The sequence below is a fragment of the Aegilops tauschii genome, chromosome 1 (genome assembly GCF_002575655.3).
Source record: "Aegilops tauschii subsp. strangulata cultivar AL8/78 chromosome 1, Aet v6.0, whole genome shotgun sequence".
In the NCBI taxonomy this organism is placed as follows: Eukaryota; Viridiplantae; Streptophyta; class Magnoliopsida; order Poales; family Poaceae; genus Aegilops; species Aegilops tauschii.
Window position 1 is genome coordinate 221,675,733 of NC_053035.3, and position 7,141 is coordinate 221,682,873.

A 7,141-nucleotide genomic window follows, 5' to 3' on the forward strand; every position below is an offset into this window, starting at 1 on the left:
CAAAGCAATCATGTCTTCTCAAAATAACATGGCTAAAGAAAGTTTATCCCTACAAAATCATATAGTTAGGCTATGCTTCATTTTCATCACACAAAATACTCCCATCATGCACAACCCCGGTTTCAGTCAAGCAATTGGTTCATACTTGTTAACGCGCTTCAGCTTTTTTCAACTCTCACACAATACATGAGTATGAGCCATGGATATAGCACTATGAGTGGAATAGATTACGATGATGGGGGTTGTGTGGAGAAGACAAAAAAGGAGAAAGTCTCACATTGACGAGGCTAATCAACAGGCTATGGAGATGCCCATCAATTGATGTCAACATGAGGAGTAGGGATTGCCATGCAACGGATGCACTAGAGCTATAAATGTATGGAAGCTCAACAAAAGAAACTAAGTGGGTGTGCATCCAACTTGCTTGCTCACGAAGACCTAGGGCATTTTGAGGAAGCCCATCGTTGGAATATACAAGCCAAGTTCTATAATGAAAAATTCCCACTAGTATATGATAGTGACAACATAAGAGACTCTCTATATGAAGAACATGGTGCTACTTTGAAGCACAAGTGTGGGAAAGGATAGTAACATTGTCCCCCTTTTTTATTTTTGGCCTTTCTTTTTTTCTTTTTTTTTCCTTTTTTTATTTGGCCTTTCCTTTTTTCTTTTTTTATTTGGACTTTCTCTTTTTTATTTGGCCTTCCTTTTTTTATAAGGGACAATGCTCTAATAATGATGATCATCACAGTTCTATTTATTTACAACTCATGAATTACAACTCAAAACTAGAACAAGATATGACTCTATATGAGTGCCTCCAGCGTTGTACCGGTATGGGCAATGAATCAAGAGTGACATGTATGAAAAATTATGCATGGTGGCTTTGCCACGAATACGATGTCAACTACATGATCATGCAAGGCAATATGACAGTGATGATGCGTGTCATGATAAACGGAACGGTGGAAAGTTGCATGGCAATATATCTCGGAATGGCTATGGAAATGCCATAATAGGTAGGTATGGTGGCTGTTTTGAGGAAGATATAAGGAGGTTTATGTGTGATAGATCGTATCGTATCACGGGGTTTGGATGCACCGGCGAAGTTTGCACCAACTCTCAAGTTGAGAAAGGGCAATGCACGGTACCGAAGAGGCTAGCAATGATGGAAGGGTAAGAGTGTGTATAATCCATGGACTCACATTAGTCATAAAGAACTGATATACTTATTGCAAAAAAATTATTAGCCCTCGAAGCAAAGTACTACTACGCATGCTCCTAGGGGGGAGGTTGGTAGGAGTTAACCATCGCGCGCCCCCGACCTCCACATATAAGGAAGGCAATCAAAAGAGCACCCCATGCAACAAATTTGTCACACAGATTTACCGTACGTGCATGCTACAGGACTTGCCAACTTCAACACAAGTATTCCTCAATTTCATAATTACCCAACTAGCATGACTCTAACATTACCACCTTTATATCTCAAAACAATTATCAAGCATCAAATTGATCATAGCATCCAATTCACTCTCTATGATAGTTTTTATTATACCCAACTTGGATGCCCATCATTCTAGGACTAATTTTATAACCATAGCAAATACCATGCTATTCTAGAAGACTCTCAAAATAATATAAGTGAAGCACTAGAGCAAATGACAAACTACTCCAAAAGATATAAGTGAAGATCAATGAGTAGTCAAATAATTGTGCAACTATGTGAAGACTCTCTAACATTTAAGAATTTCAGATCTTGGTATTTTATTCAAACAGAAAGCAAAACAAAATAAAATAAAATAACGCTCCAAGCAAAACACATATCATGTGGTGAATAAAAATATAGCTCCAAGTAAAGTTACCGATAGACGAAGATGAAAGAGGGGATGCCTTCCGGGGCATCCCCAAGCTTAGGCTTTTGGTTGTCCTTGGATTATCTTGGGGTTCCATGGGCATCCCCAAGCTTAGGCTCTTGCCACTCCTTATTCCATAGTCCATCGAATCTTTACCCAAAACTTGAAAACTTCACAACACAAAACTCAACAGAAAACTCGTAAGCTCTGTTAGTATAAGAAAATAAACCGCCACTTAGATACTGTTGTGAAATGATTCTAAATTCATATTGGTGTAATATCTACTGTATTCCAACTTCTCTATGGTTCATACCCTCTGATACTACTCACAGATTCATCAAAATAAGCAAACAACACATAGAAAACAGAATCTGTCAAAAACAGAACAGTCTATAGTAATATGTATCAAACGTATACTTCTGGAACTCCAAAAATCCTACCAAATTAGGAAAACCTGAGCAATGTGTGTACCAATCCGGATCAAAAATAATCAGATCAAAATCACGTTTATGTGAATTATGAAAACTAATTTGCTGGGTGCAAAAGTTTCTGATTTTCAGCAGGATCAACACAACTATCACTGTAAGCTATCCTAAAGGTCTTACTTGGCACTTTATTGAAACAAAAGCTATAAAACATGATTACTACAGTAGCATAATCATGTTAACACACAAAAACAGTAAGGGTAAATATTGGGTTGTCTCCCAACAAGCGCTTTTCTTTAATGCCTTTTTAGCTAGGCATGATGATGACAATGATGCTCACATAAAAGATAAGAATTGAAACACAATGGGAGCATCATGAAGAATATGACTAGCACATTTAAGCCTAACCCACTTCCTATGCATAGGGACTTTGTGAGCAAACAACTTATGGGAACAATAATCAACTAGCATAGGAAGGCTAAACAAGCATAACTTCAAAATTTTAAGCATATAGAGAGGAAACTTGATATTATTGCAATTCCTACAAGCATATGTTCCTCATAATAATTTTCAGTAGCATCATGAATAAATTCAACAATATAACCAGCACCTAAAGCATTCTTTTCATGATCTACTTGCATAGAAATTTTATTACTCTCCATATAAGCAAAATTCGGAATAGTGGGAGTATCATAAGAGACTCGAATACTATAAATTGTTTCCACATTAAAAGAGTAATGTTCATAAAAGGGTAATCATAATCATGACAAGTTTTATAAATATAATCATCACTACTTTTTATAGCATAAGTTTCATCACAATAATCATCATAAGTGGCAACTTTGTTCTCATCATAATCGATTGAAACCTCTTCCAAGATAGTGGAATCATCACTAAATAAAGTCATGACCTCTCCAAATCCACTTTCATATTCATCACAATAAGCTTCAACATCCTCCAAAATAGTGGGATCATTACTTCCTAAAGTTGACACTCTTCCAAACCCACTTTCATCAATATAATCATCATAAGTAGGAGGCATGCTATCATCATAATAAATTTGTATATCAAAACTTGGGAGGCTAAAAATATCATCTTCATTAAACATAGCATCCCCAAGCTTGGGACAAACATTAATTGCAGCAAATATATTCTCAAATATGTCATTCTCATCAAACATAGCATCCCCAAGCTTGGGCCTTTTCATATCATAAGCATATAATCACTCTCATCATTAATAGTATGGATAGCACCAATACTATAGCAATTATCATCATCACAATGAGTAGTAGGAGCAACATCATTTGGGAGGGATACCTTTCTACCTTTGCTTCTCCGTATTTTCTTTTTCTTCTTCACATCATGTGTGGGTTTAACCCTCTTTTTTGAGCTCCTTATTAATGAGATTGGTTGAATAGAAAGCTCCTCCTCGTTACCTGATTCATCATAAGAAATAATAGGAGGATATTGGGAAGTCTCTTCCCTTTCATTAGTATTTTCATCATCTTCTATTTGCTTTCTTCTCTTTATGTAATTGGCAATATAAGGATTTTCAATGCAATTCACCGCACAATACATAAAACTTTCTTCTAGATCAATATCATGGAATTGCTTAAGGTTATATTCTGGAATATGCTTAGTTAGACGTTTCATTTCTTCATAACCCAAAAGCAAACTAACTTCATTATGATGTGCAAGGGAAATCAAATCATCACAATTTTTGGACACGATTCGATCATGAAACAATTTGCATCGGAGATGTAAATGACCACGTTCATTGCAAAGTTCACAAGTACGGCAAAGAAATTTTAAATTTTCAGCACAAACATCTAGCCTTTCTTGCAACCATTTAGTTTCTAAATACTTATGCCTCTTGCAAAATCTATCTTCCCTATTTGGTGTGTACTTGCAAACTCTATGCACTCCACAAAAGTTGACATGCTTATAAGAGACATTTTCATCATAACTAGTGCAATCATCATTAGTACTATGGATATTCAAAGAGTTCATACTAACAACATTGCCATCATTCTCATCATTCAAAGATTTAGTACCAAACATTTTATAGACTTCTTCTTCTAGCACTTGAGCACAATTTTCCTTTTCATCATACTTACGAAAGATATTTAAAAGATGAAGTGTATGAGGCAAACTCAATTCCATTTTTTATAGTTTCCTTTTATATACTAAACTAGTGATAAAACAAGAAACTAAAAGATTCGATTGCAAGATCTAAAGATATACCTTCAAGCACTCACCTCCCCGGCAACGGCGCCAGAAAAGAGCTTGATGTCTACTACACAACCTTCATCTTGTAGACTTTGTTGGGCCTCCAAGTGCAGAGGTTTGTAGGACAGTAGCAAATTTCCCTCAAGTGAATGACCTAAGGTTTATTAATCTGTGGGAGGCATAGGATGAAGATGGTCTCTCTCAAACAACCCTGCAACCAAATAACAAAGAGTCTCTTGTGTCCCCAACACACCCAATACAATGGTAAATTGTATAGGTGCACTAGTTCGGCGAAGAGATGGTGATACAAGTGCAATATGGATGGTAGATATAGGTTTTTGTAATCTGAAATTATAAAAACAGCAAGGTAACTAATGATAAAAGTGAGCACAAATGGTATTGCAATGCTAGGAAACAAGGCCTAGGGTTCATACTTTCACTAGTGCAAGTTCTCTCGACAATAATAACATAACTGGATCATATAACTATCCCTCAACATGCAACAAAGAGTCACTCCAATGTCACTAGTAGCAGAGAACAAACGAAGAGATTATTGTAGGGTACGGAACCACCTCAAAGTTATCCTTTATGATCGATCAATTCAAGAGTCCGTAGTAAAATAACACGAAGCTATTCTTTCCGTTCGATCTATCAGAGTTCGTACTAGAATAACACCTTAAGACACAAATCAACCAAAACCCTAATGTCACCTAGATACTCCAATGTCACCTCAAGTATCCGTGGGTATGATTATACGATATGCATCACACAATCTCAGATTCATCTATTCAACCAACACAAAGTACTTCAAAGAGTGCCCCAAAGTTTCTACCGGAGAGTCAAGACGAAAACGGGTGCCAACCCCTGTGCATAAGTTCATTGAACCCGCAAGTTGATCACCAAAACATATATCAAGTAGATCACGTGAATATCCCATTGTCACCACAGATAAGCACGGCAAGACATACATCAAGTGTTCTCAAATCCTTAAAGACTCAATCCGATAAGATAACTTCAAAGGGAAAACTCAATCCATTACAAGAGAGTAGAGGGGGAGAAACATCATAAGATCCAACTATAATAGCAAAGCTCGCGGTACATCAAGATCGTATCACCTCAAGAACAAGAGAGAGAGAGAGAGAGAGAGAGAGAGAGAGAGAGAGAGATCAAACACATAGCTACTGGTACATACCCTCAGCCCCGACGGTGAACTACTCCCTCCTCGTCATGGAAAGCGCCGGGATGATGAAGATGGCCACCGGTGAGGGATCCCCCCTCCGGTAGGGTGCCGGAACGGGCTCCCGAGAGGTTTTTGGTGGCTACAGAGGCTTGCGGCGGCGGAACTCCCGATCTATTGTGCCCCCCAATGTTTTTAGGGTATATGGACATATATAGGCGAAAGAACTCAGTCCGCGGAGCCACGAGGGAGGGGGCACGCCTAGGGGGTAGGGCACGCCTCCCTGCCTCGTGGCCTCCTCGAAGCTTCCCTGATGTCCACTCCAAGTCTCCTGGATTGCTTCCGTTCCAAAAATAACTCCCCCGAAGGTTTCATTCCGTTTGGACTCCATTTGATATTCCTTTTCTTCAAAACACTGAAATAGGCAAGAAAACAGCAATTTGGGCTGGGCCTCTGGTTAATAGGTTAGTCCCAAAAGTGATATAAAAGTGTAAAGTAAAGCCCATAAACATCCAGAACGGGTAATATAATAGCATGGAACAATCAAAAATTATAGATACGTTGGAGACGTATCAGTTGGATCCCAAGACTTTAAATCGATATCGGTTACTTCATATACACCTTTAGGCTGGTGTGTGGGCTTCCTTGGAGCATTCCTCCGTGTCCTGACCGGAAGGGTAATTGCTGCAGCTCTATCCCGTTCAAGATTACTTGATCCCTCACCATCTATTGAAGACCTAGGGTTGTCAGAATCAGATGAAGATACATTGCCTGAAGCATGAGTGTTGTCGCTGCTAGTCGACATCTACAGAGAACACATGCAAAAGAACACATGCAAAACTCAGGGAAGGAGGATAAGCATAACACTAACAACTTGGTATCAAGTTGTCTAAACATGTCATGCAATAATTAAGAAAATGTACGGCTCATTTGTTAAGTTTGTGTGACTCGTGCGCCCGCGATCTGTAAATCGGCAGTAACTTATTGGAACAAATATAGCTTATATGTACTAGTTAGGAAGGTAGATAATGAACATATACACGCTCTCCGTTATTTTATAGACAATTTGGGAACATACGGAACAAAATAGGAAGATGGATTGCGAGGAAATATGCCTCACCGTGATGGAGAGCAGTAACTAACAGGTTTCTTAATGCAAAATCGGCCGGACCACAGGAGAGGCGAGGGTTACAAGATCGATATGCTCGAAGGTGGCTGGCGAGCAAACGAAGACGGCGAGGCACGAGTAGCCGCGTGTTGGGAACGGCAATGGAGGTAGGCTTGACACCGAAGAGCGGGCACACGGCCGGGGTGAGCACGCCGGCGCCGGAGAGGGTTCTGCTGTGGATCTGGGGGAGGGGGAGCTGGCGATGGAGATTGGGTGGACTAGTTGAGTGAAACGCGGGTGGGCGGTGGGGGATGTTGGTGGCCTAGGTGAAAAGGGTGGAAAATAT